The sequence below is a fragment of the Micromys minutus genome, assembly GCF_963924665.1.
Source record: "Micromys minutus genome assembly, chromosome: 24".
Taxonomy (NCBI): Eukaryota; Metazoa; Chordata; class Mammalia; order Rodentia; family Muridae; genus Micromys; species Micromys minutus.
Window position 1 is genome coordinate 49,423,190 of NC_137959.1, and position 18,544 is coordinate 49,441,733.

Below are 18,544 nucleotides of genomic sequence, written 5' to 3' on the forward strand. Positions count from 1 at the left end.
CACTCATGTCCTGCCTGACTATAGACCCCAAACTATTGGACAACCATGGACTGGAAACTATAAAGTAATGAGCTCACATAAACTTCTCTTTCCTTTAAGTTGTTGAGCTCAGGAGTCCTGTCACATGATGAAAAGCTGACACAAGCTCAATTCGGAGAAACAAACTTGCCTCCCAGAACCTCGGTTCCTCTCCCCTTATCTGTAGAACAGAAAGCATGCTCTGAAGAGTGACCCAGAGGTTCTCCTAACCTGCTGCCTGGTAGCCAGGGCACCATTAAGCCAGGGCACTGTGAGATTCTTTCTGTAACAGTCCCATTGGCCAAAGAGAGTCTGCTCATTTGTCCTGCCACACGCTTCATTTTATCTGTGGTCCTGGTGAAGATAACCGTCCTAGCTATCTCTCACTATTTCTGTCCCTTGGAGAAAGCTTTCTTATTAGTGCAGATACACTCACTTAAGCAGGCTTGGGGAGAAATCTGTGGCTTGCCACCATCTATCTGTTGGCCCATCACCACAACTAAGTGTTTATATTAAATCTTTCCGATGCAACCGGTTCCTGATTCCCCCTCCCAATCCTCTACTATGCAAATCTTCTCTCTGCAGCATTCAGGACATTTGGTGTCCTGAGCTGGGATAGAGTGATTCTCTGATGGCCGGGGTGTGTGTGGGGGTGGCTCTGTCATCTGAAGAAGAGGGCACAGGATGGAGGAGAATGTGCCTTAAGGATCTGGACCCAGATCCATCTTCAGTGAAGCCTGCCAAACCTGGACATTTGTTCTCAAGTGAGAACTGTTGAATGTCCTCTCAAAACAGAGTGTGGGGTCATCTGGGAAGCTGAAGTGTTATAGTTGGAGGGTCCAGCACTTTACCTGGTTTTGCCAAAGGTATTCATATTTCTGTGGGTTCAGGGAGAAGATCAGGGTGCACCAGCTCGTGATATGCAGCTGTGCACCTCCCCTATCTCCTCTCAGATGAGGAACAACATCTGTCCAAAGGAAAGTCAGACCAGCATAGTTCAACTGGTACAGTGCTTGCCTAGCATGGTGACGACTGTGTCCGACCTCCAGGGCCACATAAATGAGTAGTTTGTGTTGGCATGCATGTAGTACCAAAACTTGGGAGGTGGAGGCAGGAGGGTCAAAAGGGTCAAAGTACATTGCAGGGTTGCATGACACTCTATCCTAATAAAATGGGGGATAATTGGGAAGGCTTAGCAAACAGCAGTGGTGGTCCTTGGCTGTTAAGTATCTGGGAAGCTCTAAATTGCTGTTCCCAATCCTTAGTTCCCACAGACCTGATGGTCCCTATTCCCCTCTACCATGCTGCTCTGTTTCCCAACACTGGGGAGGGGTACATGAGCACGCAAACACACACACACACACACACACACACACACACACACACACACACACACACAGAGAGAGAGAGAGAGAGAGAGAGAGAGAGAGAGAGAGAGTGTGTTAAGAAGCTTGAGAACACAGTTTTTTTTACAGACTGTGATTCATAGTTGCAGAGAGCAGTCGCAGAGTGAGCAATGTCCACAGATTTGCTGGAAAGTCCACAGAGAGGATTTGCTTAGATCTGTGTGTTAATATGACTTCCCAGAAATCTTTCTTGGCTTGACCTCTACTCCAATGCTGTCTTGCAAAGCAAACTCTGAGAGAGGGTGTTTTCTGTTCTTTTCTCCACTTTCACTCTTGCTGACACACAAGCAGATCTCTTTTCAGTTCATTTTTATTTGTTTGTTTTTTGTGGGGTATTTTTTAAATGAATGAAATGCAATAAAAATAACCAAAGTAGGAAAGATAAATTCTAAGAAGCTGGTAGTGTTGTTTAAATGTGAATAGTGGTCTCCCGTGCTTCCTTGGGCTTGGTGGGTTTTTTGTTTTATAAATAGTTATAGCTATGACGTCTCTGCTTCTCATTTCACTGGCCTTTTGTATTGAGATGTAGAAGACATTATATCTCTCTTGAGAACTCATAGAAATGAAAACAGAGAGTGTGAATCCTGGGGCAGAAAGGTTTAAGCAGGGAGGTGAGAGGGAGGAGGGTTATGAGAGGGTGAGGTGGGGGTGAGCTAACCAAAACAAAGGGGTTATTGAAAAAGCATATGGAAACCTACTCTCTTGTAACCCAATTAAAGTGTGTAGTCATTCTTTAAAAATTTGAAGGAGCAAACACTGTGTGGTTGGATAATGCTGCTTCTGGAGGTATGGGTCAACTAAACAGAAAAGCCGGTTCTGCCGGTAGGCATGCTACCCCTTTTGCATTGGTCAGAGAGGCTCCACCCTACCCCCAACCCTAAACAGTACAAAAACAATAAAAGACCTTGATGCTTCTCTGAATGCCCAGCACAACTAGGTGGTAAGATCCTATTGTTGAAGGTACCACGTGTCCTAGTTGCCCCGAGAGCTGGGAACAGCCCTTACTGCTGGCCAGCAGTCTATGTGCCAGGAGGTACAGTGCAGCCTTCTCAGACAGAAATGCTCATACCCAGCTGTGAACCTACTCACTTCCATACCAACTTCTTATGCAAATGTGCTTACCTGAGGGACATCAGCAATTGTACCTGAGGACTATTCCATAGGTGGGAACTTTTTCTTTGTACTTCATGGCTGTTCAAGGTGCTGAAACTAAGTGATGGTCAAGTGTTCAGCCCTAAACATGATATCTACAACTTTCCTGATGTTTAGTGAACATCGTAGAAGAGGGGGTGGAAAGAATGTGAGGACCAGGAGATTGGGAGTAGAGCTACAAACTGCCATGTTTGGAGCTATAGTGATCACAAGCTAACAGCAGCTGTTTTGCCTGGAATAGGCTTATACAAAACTGACCTTGTCAACAATCAGGCATGATGGTAGCAAGACTCATGGGGTTCTACCCATCCTGTTAATTATTGGCTACTGAAAGTTCTGGGAGAGGAAAATTATTGGCTTCAGTTATGTATTCATTGGTGGATTCCCCCAGGCTCTGGGGGCAGTTGCAAATCCATGGTCACACAGATGGTCTTAGTGCCAGTCAGTTGGCCATAAAACAAAAGGGCACATAGAAAAGGAATTTGTAAGAAGGTTGGGTTGACAGAGTTGAGGGGAGATAAGAAAAAGGTGGGGTGGTGTACGTGAACAAACTCTTCAACAAACAAGTTTAATTAATAAAAATAAATATTGAGATACTTTTCTGTCTCCCTATCTTATCTCTTTTTTGTGTATGTGTTAGTTTAGACACACACACACACACACACACAGAGAGAGAAAGAGAGGGGGGAGGAGGGAGAGAAGAAGGAAGAAGGAGTGAAAGAAAAGAAGGCAGACAGGGACAGGGGAAGACGCAAACAAGCTGGCTTCACTTAAGAAAGAAAGTATGCAATTTTTAAATCTGCTCTGCAGGATGAGAAGCTGATGCTGGCTGTGCTCCGTGGATAAGAGTGGTGGAGACTTATGGGCTGTATACCCAGAGCATCAGGGGGTTGAAGAAAGTCCCTAAGCATGGGAGGTCTGGTTAGAATAGCTTCATACTTATGTAGCAGCACAAAAGGGAATTTACCACATGGTTTGGCAATAGCATTGTTTTGATTTTTTTTTTCCCCAGGCTCTCAAGATGGGAAGGTTGTTATCACCACAGATTAATAGAGTTTTTTAAATCGAGGGAGAAGAACTTTTTCAGTTGGCTGAGAAAGTCTCATTTAGCAAATTGTTGATCATCATGTTTTTGATAACATGCATGAGAAGTGTCAGGGCATTGGAAAGGAGTGGCCAACCGGGAGGAAAACATCACTACCAATAAGAGAAAGGAGAGAAAACAGTTCTTTTTATTCTGTTTTGTGTGGAGTGAAGATAATTGGAGTCATGTGAGAAGTCTTTTCCAATATCTGCCACTCTCTATCCTTGGCCCTGACATCTCCCCATTCCTAAGAACTCGAGCCTGGAGAATGAGGACAGTCAGTGTTCACCCCAACAAGGGACACATTTTCCCAGCTTTAGAGCCAATGCTATAAAATATAAAAGTGTATCTTCGTGTGTGTGTGTGTGTGTGTGTGTGTGTGTGTGTGTGTGTGTATGCATGGGTGTGTATACATGTGTGTGTATGTGTGTGTGAGTGTAGGTGTGGGGGATGTATGTGTATGTGTGTATGTATCTGAGTATACACATGTGTGTGCTTGTGTGTATGTATATGTGTGCATATGTGTTCATGGGTATATATGCATGTGTGTGCATGTGTGTGCTTGTATGTATATATGAGTATGAGTGTGTGTGTGATATGTATATATGTGTGAGTAGGTGTGTGTATCTGTATGTGTGAGCAGGCGTATATGTATCTGTGTGTATATATGTGTATGTGCTTGTGTATGTGTGTGTATGTGTATGCATGTATGGGTGTGCATAGGCATGTGTGTTTATGTATACATGTGTGAGTGTGTGTGTGTGTCTTTGTAGATGTGCATATATACTTATGGATATAGAAGTCACAGATCATATTTTATGTAGTATCCAGTTTGGTTTGTGAGACAGGATCTCTTAGTCTCTCACTGGGATCTGGTACTTGACTACACTGACTGGCCAGGAAACCATGGAGGCTTGCCTATCTGGTTCCCCCACACTGAGATTACAGAGGAGCAATATCTTAAGTGGGTTTCTAGGGATTGAACTCAGATCCTCTTTCCTGTGCAGCACTTTATAGACTGAGCTTTTCCTCTAAACCAGATGTAAACTTTTTAAAGAAGCGCAACTTTCGTAGCTATTTGGGGTGCCTAGTAGTCCTGGTGTAGCTCTGAGATGCACCATGGTTCTTGTGAAACAAATGTTAAATTGTTTTCTTCTCCTTTATGATGTTATCCTTTGTTAATCTTCCTTTCAACCATCTGGCTATATCTATATATATAAAATCATCAAAGTGATATATTTTTTAGAGATGAACTTTGAGAGATGACCTTCCACAATTTTATAAGAATTTACTTTATAATGTTATATTTTATTGCTGCCTATATGTTTTCAAAGATGAGACTTTCTTTACTGACATGGAGTCTTTTATTTTTTAGAGTACAACTTCTGAGTCAAATGGAAAGTGTCTCTCCCTGTTAGGCTTTCAGTTCTGTGAGTGTTGCAGACAGAGCCTTTGTCTTCTGTGTTTCATGATCGCTGTGGAGAAAATCTCTTATGAACTGTCTGGAGACCCCACCTGTCCTATGACCAGTGAGCTGATCCAAGATTAAAAGGCTGGACATGCAGTAGGGAGAGAGGATACTCACCCTGAACTCTGAGGAAGATGGTCGAACTAAACTAAGGAGAAGTAACCAACCACAAGTTGGGACTAAGAATACAATAAACGTGATAATTAAGTTATGAGCTAGCTGGAATGAGCCAAAGCTTTTGGCATAGGCAATTATTCATTCTAATCCAGTCTCAGAGTTAATATTGCGTGAACTTGGGTCCAAGTGGGAAAGCAGTGGTTACAGAGCTCTGATCAGTGGCCTCTGTTGAGGTGCTTCAGCAGACACAGGTCAGATCACTGGAACTGTTGGTTCCATGGCAGTCAAGACAGGGAAGGGGACCATGAGGCTTCTGTTATCCTTAGCGGGTCAAGATGGAGATTCAAAGGCTGCACCAAAGGAGAGAGGTGTGGTCGCCATGGAATAGGGCAGGTATCATAGGTATCACAGCTATACCCCTAATCTCCCTCACTATGCTCATATGATACTGGGTTAAACTATTCTGTAATGGAGAAAATGGTGATTGGACATTTGTATCCCATAGCCCATGTGTCAGGATAGTTTGGAGCCACTGGGATGCAGTTTGGTGGATGATGTGTATGTGTGTGCATATGCTTGTTTCTTTTTTTAAAGATGTATTTATTTATTCACTTCAGACACATCAGAAAAGGACATTGGATCCCATTATGGATGGTTGTGAGCCACCATGTGGTTGCTGAGAATTGAACTCATAACCTCTGGAAGAGCAGTCAGTGCTCTTAGTCACTGAGCCATCTCTCCAGCCCCGAGGGTATGTGTTTCTTTTCTTATTTCAGTGACAAAGTACTTGACAAAAGCAACTTAAGGAAAGAATGAGTGACTCTGACTCACTTACACACAGCTCACAAACATCTGTAACTCTAGTTCCAGGAGGTCCAATGCTTTCTTCTGGTCTCCATAGACACCGGGCATGCATGTGTATGAGCAAAACACTTATGCACATAAGAGAAAAGTAAAATTTAAAAAATCATCAACCATTACTTTTTTTTCAGCATCCCCATTCAGTCTTTCCTGTATGAACGCTTGCTCTCCCTTCCTCAGCACCTTTACCGACTACTTTGGGGGCCTCTTCACTGTACATCCTTCCTAAATCCCAGGGGCTGAAGCTGGTATGATGTTACTGGGTCTGAAATGTCTCCCATGGGCTCTTATGTTTTAAAATTTAGTCTCCTGCTGGTGGAGCTGTTTTGCAAGGTTATGGGAGCTGTGGGACATGGGAACTTGGCTAAATAAAATAGGTCACTGGGGACAGCCCCAGCTTCTGACCCAGCTCTGTCTGTCTTCTTTATCTGCCCCATCTCCTTATGGTCATCTTGTTTCTGGGTCAAGCTTTCTCCACCATGAGAAACTGAATTATCAGAAGTTAGAAGGTATTTTGTCACAATGATGAGAAAATAACTAATACAATGAATGATAAAGAACATAGGGAAAGAACTCTTTGCTTGTGTCCATGTGTACACCATGTGGTTTAAATCCCAAACCACATCAACAGTTCCGGTTTCTCTTCTCCGTGGTTCTTGGTGACTAAATCAGTTATGGCTATAGGCTTGGTCAGCCTTCCTGAAAAGGTTATCTTCAGACCTGACCTTTAAACTGTGGCCTCATTTAGAAATAAAGACCTTTTAGACATCATAAAGTTAGAACAAGGTCATGAGGTCACCTTGTTCTAACTTTATGTTGTCTAAAGGTCTTATGATGTAATAAAGGTCATATATCGTGATGAAGTCATTATTACAATGGCATGAAATCATAATGAGGTCACAAAGTCACAGTGAGATCATGAGTTACACTGTGGTCTGGAACTCATGATACAGTTATGATCACAATGAGGTCATGAATTATGATGAGGTCATGAATTGTGATGAGGTCATGAATTATAATGAGGTCATGAATTATGATGATGTTATAAATTATGGTGAGGTCATGATTATAATGAGGTCATAATTATGATGATGTCATAAGCTATATTATAAATTATCATGTCATATAGGGTTATGGTGATCTCAAATCCAGTGATAGGTGTTATGAGAAGATCATACATATGTATACACTTACACATATGTACAAGCAATGTCTGAGGAGTCTGACTCAGCACTGGCTCTTCCTGAGGTTTCAATCTAGTATGGGACATTGACATAAAGAAATTTAGCATAAAGATGTATTTATTTATGAACAAATAAATAAGTGGGTGATAAGTGATGCCAGGACAAACAGAACTCAGGGTCAGGGAGAGAAATTGAGAGAGTATGGGGATTGAGAACAAGATGTGAGCCATGCAAGCTCTAGCTAACGGGAACATCATGTAAAAGCCTTGGGCTGGGAAGTACTTGATATAGGCAAAGGTCAGAGAGAAGCTGGGCACTGGAATGGAAGGGGAGGTTTCAGAGACTTGGACCCCAAAACTCAGATCACAGAGGCCTTGTCAGTTATAATGAATTTGACATTTAAAAATTCTAATGGGAAGCCTTTAACAAGTGGGTTTTGTGCATGTGTGAATCCAAGACTATCTGTCAAGGGCAGAAGCAATTGCTGGCATATTTTTCATGTGAACTCAAAGCTTTGAGATAAAGGTGAGGATCCCAAACATAATTGCAGATCTGGAAGATGATTAGCAGGCTGCTGTCTCCTCACTTGCTATGACTGGAGACTCCTAAGCAGCAGGGCCCCTCCTCAATAGGCTTATTGCTAGTAAGAGAAGACTTGGCCTCCCTTGCATCTGCCCTGGCCTGAAGGAGTATCTAATATGAGCAAAAAAAAAAAAAATGGTGTGCTAAGATTCCCACTGCCAAGAACACAATAAAATCGGTAGTGTTCCTGCCCTGAGGAGCTCACAGACTCAACGTGGTGTGAGCAACAGTGTGTTGTACATGGTGGGTGAAAATCACAGAAAGAATGTTGCCCAGAGCAAAACAATCCTGGTTCTGCATAGAAGTGATTTCAGATGACATGTTCCAACCCACCTCAGATCATTTCCAGAGAGGCTTTGCTGAGAAGAAAAGCTAAGGGTTGTTTGGGTTGTAAAAGGAGATCAGTCCTAAAGTATATCTCCAAATCTTTTGATGTCTTTGTTTTGAAGGTGAACAGAAGATCTTCTTGGCACTTGAGTTTTGATATGCATTACACGGGAAAGCCTTCTACTGACTTATAAATTTGTAGGTGGAGGTGGAAAGCCATCTAGTTTTCTATTATCTGGTAAATCTGACATTGGCATATTTCAGCAAAACTAATTTTAACCTCTTTAAGTTACCTAATTTCAGGACTGTGGGCAATGTAGTTTCTGGTTCAAAAGGGTGAAAGTAGAGCCTTTAAAATGTTTACAATGATGGGTTATAAACTGAAAGATGCAGGAAGAGATGCTGAGATCCAGTTCTTATGGCCTGAGCACTAATGATAGATGATGAGGCTGCTAGTTCCTGTGCCTCAGTAGAGGAATCAGGGAAAATCTAAGCATCTATGCCCTTCCAAGAAGAACAACACTCAAGCCAGATGAGTCATGTTCTATTTATTCCCAAACTCATTGGTGTTTCAAATTGCTACTTAACATCTTTAGGTGGCATGGTGCAGGAATGCAGAAGAAACAACATGAAGACTACAGGAAAGAGGAAGAAGAATAGTAGTCAACTGGAGAAGTGGGTAACTGAGTGTGTATCTCTCCAAATGAACTGATGGCCCTGGATCTCTACTGGCAGTGCACTGGAAGGTGAATTGTCTGACTGCATGAAGTATGCAGCCATGGAAAGAGCCATGCCCCAAAGCACATAACCTTCTGCAGAAACCTCTGTCCTCTTGCAGATCTGTGCAGTAAATATGTGAGAAACTGTCACAAAGCATGGGATAGGAGCAGACAGTGAGGTGGGGCCAGCTTGGCCCCAATGCCATTCAAAGAACAGAAGATCATTAAAGTGTGGTTTTGTGGGCTCTGCTCGAAGATAGGTTGTGTAAACAAAGAATTCCCCAAAGTCCTTGAGATATTCTACATTTTCATAACAGCTACAAAGACTTAGGCAAAGGGCAACAGGCTAGGCAGAAATGAAGATACTATAAAGAGACATTTGTGTCTCAGTCTAACTACCAGACTATTGAAACAATGGCCCAAGGAAATGGGAATTTCCTTAGAAATCTCATGCTGGGAGAATGAAAATGCTCCAATTAGAGAAGTTTTCTCCCAGAAAGTGATTTTATAGTTTTAGCAACTTTTCAGGCCACCTTAGAGGATGTGCCTAAAGCCCATACAATGATAGGTCAGTGATAGAGAGGACCACCCATTGGCTTAGATGTGCATATTTCTGTTCCTCTATTTAAACTTTTCAAATCATTTTAAGTTTCTGAAGATTAAGTTGAAGAGGTCAGTGGATTGAATAAGTCTTCTTTTTACTATCAATTTCACTTTTTCAAATTGGCCCATCAATAATGAGTAGTTGAACTCAGCTTCTCTAGGTATGAAGTGTGATGCCAAGTTAAATAGCAATATTAAAGAAAATCACTGAATACTCAGTAGGCTTTGTTTATTTCTGTTTTTAAGGCAGTAGAGTTATATCACCTGGCTGGTTTTGAACCACTGGCTCTCAACAATTATCAGGTCTCAGCCTCCTAAGGAACTGCTGAAATGATAAATATTAATTGTTGGGCCAAGTTTAAGTTTCAGAAGTTTTTAAAAAGAAGGAGAATCAGGGAAGAGGAGGAGAAGAAGAAAGGAGGAGAAGAATAAGATGGAACAGGAAGATGAAGAGGAGGTGGAGGAGAAGGAAGAGGTTGATGATTTTAGTCATGCATTTATTTGTTTCTGTCTCAAACTCATCCAGTCTCCAGGACCTACCTGATGGCACAATTCCTGAGTTTTGTGGTAGAAAGAAAGGAGCAAACGTCAAGTGACTCTGATGGCATGTATCTGAAGAGTGAGTTACATGGTTTTATCCAGGGCTCAGGAGAAAATGCATGAGATAATCTCAATGACATCAATGACTACCAAAGGTACAAAGAACAAACATATGCTGGTGATTAGGGATAGCCAGGAGGTAGTAGCAATATTCTGCATGTCCTTTCACACTTCTTGTGTACAGGCTATGCTTTGTTATGCATGTGTCTGTTTGTCTATTCCTGTAAATACATATGCACATGAGAGAAGAAGACCAAAGTTAAATACAGAGAATGCGAAGACCAGAAAACAGAGCTCGATATCTCCCTACCCCACTTACTTTTCCAGTGAGTCCTACAGGCAGGAAAGTAGGGCTGTCCAGTTTGCTTGTTCAAGGTCCCTTTTCTGGGCTCAAAGGGACTATAGATGGTTCTGAATAGATCTAAGGCACTTTTTCTGATCCAAAGAAATAAAGTGCAGAATAAAATTTCTTGCTCAGGAAGCTTAGTTGTTCCTCACTCCAGAGGTGAAAGGTGTCTTATTGCTGAGGCCACCATGCACCTCAGACATAATGTCCATAGGACCCAGAGCTAGAATGGATCTGAAAGACCCCCCCCCCCCAGGGCTAGTTTCCATGGTGCAAAAAACTACCCTGGCATCTTCCAAAGTAGGGAAGCAGTCAGCAGTCCTACCCAGCTGTGATGCCTATGAAACCATAACTACTACCAGCTTGGCACCATAACCCCAAGGTACAGTACTGAAATACATATCTTGGCAGAAACCAGCTCTCTAATTGTACTCAAGACCCCTCCCCCAACAAGAAAGAAACTATGCATGAAAGGAAACCTAGCCAACTACTTAGTACTAACAAGTCTTGGATCTTAGAAAAGAGTCTACAATTACCACTTTTCTAAACCAGCAAATTCCTAACTATAAGTGTAGTCTTCACCCCTCACCAAAAAAAAAAAAAAAAAAAAAAAAAAAAAAAAAAAAAAAAAAACTTCAAAGAAACAGAAGACAAAGACCATTTCAGAGAATCATTATCAATCAAAATGCAGAGTTGTGAGGCCCAGTCCTAATGGATATATCCATAAAATACTCCAGCACCCAAGGCTCATATAACACTGCAGAAGAGGGGACAGAAAAATTGTAGGATCTAAAGAATCAGGGAGTTTGCTGTAAGATTGTGTCTGCTAATAACATCAGAAACTACACTGAAAATGTCTCACTAACATGAGCTTCTAAACACGAACTGAATGAGGAAAACAATAGGCATGCTAACATGTACAGTGGAAAGCCCATGAGACTTCAACCCTATATAAAGATCTATAGACAACTAAGAAATGCTGAGAGTGGGGGAAATAGTCTCCCTCATGGACGAGCACACTGGTTAGTTGCCCAATGTCAAATGGTTAGACTTAAAAACACACATACAAGTGGCATTATATAGAATGAGAAAGCTATAGTTAAGGACTATATATATGCAGGTAACAATGAAAAAGAGGCTCTAAATTTGAAAGGGAACATGGAAGGAATATGGGGGTTTTGGAGGGAGAAAGGGAGAATGTTGTAAATATATTCAATTTTTAAAGTATAGAAATTTTTTTAAAAGAAGAAATGGTCAGGGGGCTGCCCACCACTCAGAACAACAGGAAACTGGGAAGCTTGAAAACAATTGCAAAGATTTTTCCGGGTAGGAAGGCCATCCAGACTCTTTGAACTTCTATTCTTATGTGAAGAAATTATTTGACTGGAGGAAAATGGAAGATGTTAGTATATTTTCCTCACTTTTCACACAGAGAGTATCTATGTCTATATGTATACATATGTATATGTGTTGTTTTGTATATGTGTGCAGGTGCACATGAACTTGTGTGTACACTTTTGTGTAATGGCTATAAGTCAACATAAGGTCTTTCTCTCAATCACTCTCCACTTTATTTTGTGAGACTTGGTCTCTGAATCTGAAGCCCATCAATCGGCCAAAACTATCTGGCCTGTGTGCCCAGAGAACCTGCTGCCTGTGCTTCTTTAGTTGTTGAGATTTCAGTGAGCTACCTCACTTGCAGAGAAGCAAACACTGTATTGACTGAATCTTTTCCTATTCTCGAAACCAAGGGTCTAAAAACCAAAAGTCTGAAATGTATTAATTGTGAGCTTGCCTAAGTTTAAAGTCATTTTCTTGAGTTTCAGGTTTCCCATCCAGAACATCAGCATAAGCTGGTTATCAAGTACAAGGTCTGAGATTTGTTACTTGCTTTTTTGAAGATAAGAAACATAAAGGAACAACATAAAGTTTTAGACAATCAATTTCTAAACATTAGACTGATAGGATCTCCCTTCAGTTTGTTGATCAGACTTTTTATGCGCCAAGAACAAAACTAATCCACCCTGTTTCCTTTTGCAACACAGTTTCTTTTGTGTGGATCACATCAGTTGAAGTCTAGTTGCATCAAAGTTTAATGATTGTTCATTAAACGTGTCTGACTGTGATTAATATCAAGTTTAAATATACATGGATCAACCCTAAATGATCCACTACTAATTAGAAAAATGTTTCTGAGTTACTGGTGAAAATCCTAGAAAAACGAAGCCTCTGAGATAGTTGTTGTTACACGTGCCCAGATTTGTCAGCAATTTGAATCAGGATGATGACACCCAGCCTGTTTAGAGAACCCACCTGAAATTCAAGGATAGGAATCACTACAGTTCCTTTTTGAGATTTCTTCATATAGTCCTAAGCACCAACATCTTCCCTGGCTCACATCATTGTTCAGTGAATGTTTGTTGACTGACTTGAAAATAATGACTCTCTAAGGTAAGGAAAGCAGATCTCTTGATAGACCAGCCTGACAGCTGAGGAAGGACAAAACCACCAGGCAACTGATGAGTCTAAGAGAAAGACGAAGGCAAATAAAAATTTCAACAAATCCAGAAAGGGGAGAAAGAACAGAAGGACCTAAAATCTTGGAGGATAGTGGAATGTTTATGCCTGTTGTGTCAGAAGTTTTGAGGATCATTGTCCTCTAGCCTACCTCTAGAGAGAACGTCCTATAACCTTAAGATCTAAGCCTCAAACCAGAACACTGAAGTCCTCCCAGTTCCCAATTCTGCTTCCTATCTAATAGCTACCTCTGAGCAGATCTTAAGGATAGCATGTGCTGCTGTACAGGTGATGGGCCACTTTCAGATGTGTCAGGGAAAGCTTGCATTAAAAATGATAGAGGGTAGATATAAATTAAGGCACTCTAGGAAGACCAGAATATAGGGTCAAGCTACTAACAGCTCCTTCTGCTAGCACTGCTAGCAGGCAATTTCCTGGTTTATTCTTGAAGCAAGAACAACACCAATGACTGCATTGGGCCAAATATATAGTGTTATGTAATATTAGAGATTAAAGTCAGCTGTGGACACATTTCTTGCCTACCCCAGCTGCTCAAGAGGCAGAGACCACAGGATTACTTCAACCCAGGAATGAGGTCAACCTGGACACCATTGCAAGATCCTGCTCAACACAAATTTTATATTTATATTTTAATTTAAAAAATTCATTATGTGAAGTTTTATACACATGAACTATGGAGAGACATCTTTTACACCAGCTTCTGAAACACTCACCCCTTCTCCCACTTCGTGTAGGATTACTCTGTGTCCTCATCTCTCTTCTTTACTAAATATTACACTGTTTGAGGGCAAAGACTACAAGTCTTCTTTAATATATCTTTAAAAATACTTATGAGAATGTGATTTTGATAAACCAGAAAAAGAAAATACAAAGGAAATAGTGACTTGGGCATAAGAAATCATATTTACATTGGCTTTAGCAATGGAGGCATCTTGAAATTATTTCCTTTTTGATGAACTTCTGAAAACCAATTTTTGTTAAGTGAGTTTGCATCTAAATTTCAGTTGTGTTAAGAGTTAACACAAAGGTCTTTTTATCTGTTCTTAATGTCGCCAGTCATATCCTGCCATCGATCTATGGGAGAAGTCCCTATTGAAATCGATGGGGAGGTTCACTGTGAAAATCAATGGCAGGATATGGCCTCTAAGAACACCCGTTTCTGTAAGCTTGCAGCTGTGACTTCAGGGCAACCCTTTATGCTACATTCAAAATCAACAATTGGGAAACATTGTGGTTCTTTAGGGAGGGAATAAAATGAGAGGAAGGAAATGCACATTTGTGTAGGACAATCTGTCACATTCCCACAGCCCAGCAGGCTTGCACTGTCTTTTCAAGATTCTTAAAGAAAAAAAATTCCTGGAAAAGACAAATGCCTTAAAAAACAAAAAAACAACAAAACCCAAACCCACACATCTTTATTTCCTGAATGCATGGTAAATGTGTATTACTAAGCAAAATAACACAGGCTCCCAAAGTGGATGTCCAGCACCTCCTCATTGCTCCATAGCCCGGGACTCACAGTCACACACTCTGGTGACAGAGCAGAAACCACCCAGTTTTGGGCAAGGCAAAGAAGAGGGTGATCATACTCATCATTAGAAACCTTGAGTTTCCCAGGCAGAAAGTCTGAAAACAAATTGCAGTATATCTTGAGAGAAGATGTACAGATATACAGATGCTCTGCATAAAGTTATTTTGTTTTATGTTTTCAGAATTGCCTCCTGAAAATACCTTTGATATCTCTTCATGGAGAATAATGGCCAGCAAGTATAGCTCCCCTTTGCAAATAAGAGAAGAATCCACATCCTGCTCCCATTGAGCGTTCTCTTTGTTCTTTTTGGGTATGGGTGTCACGTAGCCAAGCCATGACTGGTCTTGAACTTTTATGAGGCTAAGGATGCCTTGAAATTGACCTTGTGGACTCAGGCAACATGTCTCTTAGTCATCTTTGACTTGTGTCCCTTTTGCATTCAGTGAGACTGCAATGGTTAATATGTGGCCCATGGGAGATGCTACCAAAACCTAGGGAAAATTGGGGATCGGATGGCTGGTAAATGGGGTTCTTTCATAAACTCACAGGAGTGAACAGAAGCAAAGAAGAACAGCAGAGTCTGTTGACAGGGCTGTGTTGTGTTTCAGACACCACATAAGGCACTGGGATTTGCATAGGCAAGATCCCTACTACTTCTATGGAGCCTTCCTAATGAACCATAAAACCACAATGAAGATATTTTTTAATGAAATGACATTTGTGTAGGGGAAGAAACAGGGAAGTCATACTTTGTGAGACAGGACATTGGGGTGATGTTTCAAAGGAGTGGGACCTAAGAGAGGGTTGTGTTTACTTAGAAGAGAATTGTTTATGTGTAATGGTGGTTATTTTCAGCTTTATTCAGATATAATTAACAAATAAAAATTAAAAGTATTTATGCTGTACACTGATATCTTGATTTAGGAATGCATCATAAATTGATTAAAGAAATATAATCAAGTTATATTATATATACAACCTTGCATACTTGTCTGTGTGTGCATTGAGTTACTTTGTAATTTTTAAGCACACACACACACACACACACACACACACACATACACACACATTCTTTTTCTCATTACTTTGAGAAAATAATACTCAACATAAGCAACTTTAGGAAGGAAGTGCTCATGTTGGCTCACAGTTTAAGTGTAGTCCATCATGGGGCAGAAGGCATTTAAATAGCAATGAGGACATGTGGTCACATTGCACCTACACAAGGAAGAAGAAAGATGAATGAATGTTGACACTTGGTTCACTTTCTCCTTATTTAGTCTTTGATCCCAGCCCACATTCAAGGTAGGCTTTGCCGACTCGAACAAACTTGTCAGGAAACACTAACACGTCCAGGGCCTTGTCTTCTGATGATACTAAGAAATGTCATATTGATAATGAAGACGAAGCATTACACCAGACATCATTATTAACTAGAGTTTCCATATGTCACAACTGATGCACAGAATTCATTCATCCTGTCCTACTGAAACTGCAAGTGCTCTAACCCACACTCTTTCCTACCTCTCATACCCTCCTTGTTCTGACCCCACCCCCACCCCAGCCCTGTCTCTCAAGCTTTGACAGAATTTGAAAAAAAGGATAATTTATTTTTCTTGTGACCGATTTTCATGTATCCCAGTCTGGCCTTCAACTTGCTGTGTAGCTACAGATGACCTTAAACTTTTGATCTTCATCTCCCACGTGTTGGTACTATAGGAGTGTATCAGCATGTCCTGTTTATGTGGAAACCGGGTCTAGAGTCCAGAGCATTGTGCATGCTAGCTAGACAGGCACTCTATTAACCAAGATATAGCACCCATGGAATTCATTTTAAATTATGGGTAGAATTCAGTTAGCAGGCCATCAGCTCTTAGAATTTTCTTTCATGGGAAGGTCTTGTTTGTTTTACTAATTTAGTATCCTTGATTGCTGCTGATTTGTTCAGATTTTTCTCCTTCTTTAAAGACTCTATCTTTGTAGGCTTGTATATGTGTCAACCATGCCTCCACTCTTCCTGGGCAGCCTGACTGAGCTATGTGATTGCTGTGGTCATTTCCTTGGCTTGCTGTTTTATCAGCTGCAGTGTCCTTGCTTTTATTTCTGAATTTATTTATTTGAGCCAACTCTTTATTTAGCCCAAGGATTTATTTGTCTTAAAAAGTATTCTTAGTTGAGCTGATCTATTTTTTAGTTTTGTCCATTTGTTTTTAGTTTTTTTGGGAGGGGGATGTGGGAGTGTTTGTTTTAGTTTTGCTGGTCTTTCCCAGTATCTATTTCTACCCCGACTTTTGTTATTTCCTTCCTAATTTTGGGCTGAGTCCCAGCTCCTTGAGGAATACTGTTGTGTTTGCTGGAGTTGTTTTTCTTTTCCAGTAGGTGTGAGCTGCACTTGCTGGCTCCCATAGAAGTCATGTGATGCTTACTCTGGCCACATCTGTGAGGAAATTTCTAGACTGAGACAGTTGAAGTGGCAAGATCCATCCTAAATGTGGATAGTAGCACCTTGTGGGGTGGGGTCTGGACCTGAATCAAATGGAGAGAGCAAGCTGAACCTTCATCTCTCTCTGCTTCCTGACAGAAGAAGCAATGTGAGCAGCTGCCTCTTCCTTCCATGATTTTCCCACCAGGATGGGCTATATCCTCCAACTGTGAAGACAAGTAAACACTTCCCTAATTTGTTTTTGTCAGGATTTTTTTTTCCCAAGAAGTGAAGCCAATACACATTTCTACTTGTTCTGTTTTGATACAGTTAATAAATTTCAACTCTAAGTTCTCATTACTCTCTTGAGTGTTCAGGAGTTGCTAAATGTCCATGGATTTGTGAAAGCTCCTGTTTCCTTCATGACACTGATTTCTCATCTCATGCTCTGGTGTCTTGCACTAATTTCATGGTCAGATGCTGGTGTTTTGTGCCCTGGTTTCTTGAGTAGGTAGGATAGAATCCTTCTTCCTGGAGGATTTGTGTGGAATGGAAATGTCTAACTAGTGAGTGGTTCAGAAAGTTGAAGAGTCCAAACTCACAGGGCTGGCATAAGGGGAGGACCTTCCCTTTTGCTACAACAAAGGACAAGCAAGGAAGTGGTAGAAATTGTAGTAGGTAGAGAATGCCTCCTTCTATGATGAATACACTCTTGTATTAACGCAATCTCAATGGTCTAATTGCATGTAGACCTGGCTGTCCAATTCATAGCCTTTTGGGGCACAGTCTATCCATAGTGGCCCACCATATGGCTTGTCTTGAGTATTCCATGTTTACTTAGGAAGTATTTGTGGTCTGTAGTTGTTAGATGAACAAATATATTAATAGAATTTGGTGAAGGGGGACCTGAGAGTGAAAAGGCCATGCCCAATGTAATTTAGCCAAGGAAACCCTAGCCACATTCTCTGGGGCTCTAAGTAGTTGGGTGTATCTAGCACTTCCGAGTGGTTTGTGTTTGGAGGATGTTATTTTTGAGAAAGGAAAGCACTAAGGAAAAAGGCTGAGTAGGTCAGTAGAGCTGATCACCTAAATGGTGAAATATTGGATGCTGATCTCAAAGTCCCTGACATAAGGCAAGCAGGAAGTCACGTGCCTTGATGTCCATTACTCATGGTAATGTTGTTTTGGAGATAAAATTAGATTAGTGAGACCAAGACAGAAAAATTTAAAAGAAATCCTCCTAAAGAGATGAATTTAACCCAATATCTAAGGAAACTCCATGGGAAGCCAGGTTAGCAAGGGTCTTAAAAGACTGACTCTTGTCTTGAGTGTCCAGGGTAGAAAGTTATAATGTGACCCACACTCAGAGAGGCAGGAGACAATACTTTGATAAAGCCTTAGAACAGTGATTCTCAGCCTGTGGGTCATGACCCCTTTGGGGATGCATAGTAGATATTAACATTATGATTCATAACAGCATTAAAATTATAGTTATAAAGTAGAAATGAAATAATTTCATGGGTGGGGAACAGGAGGAACTAAGCATTAAGAAGGTTGAGGAATATTGCCTTGGAAGAGTGGAGAACCTT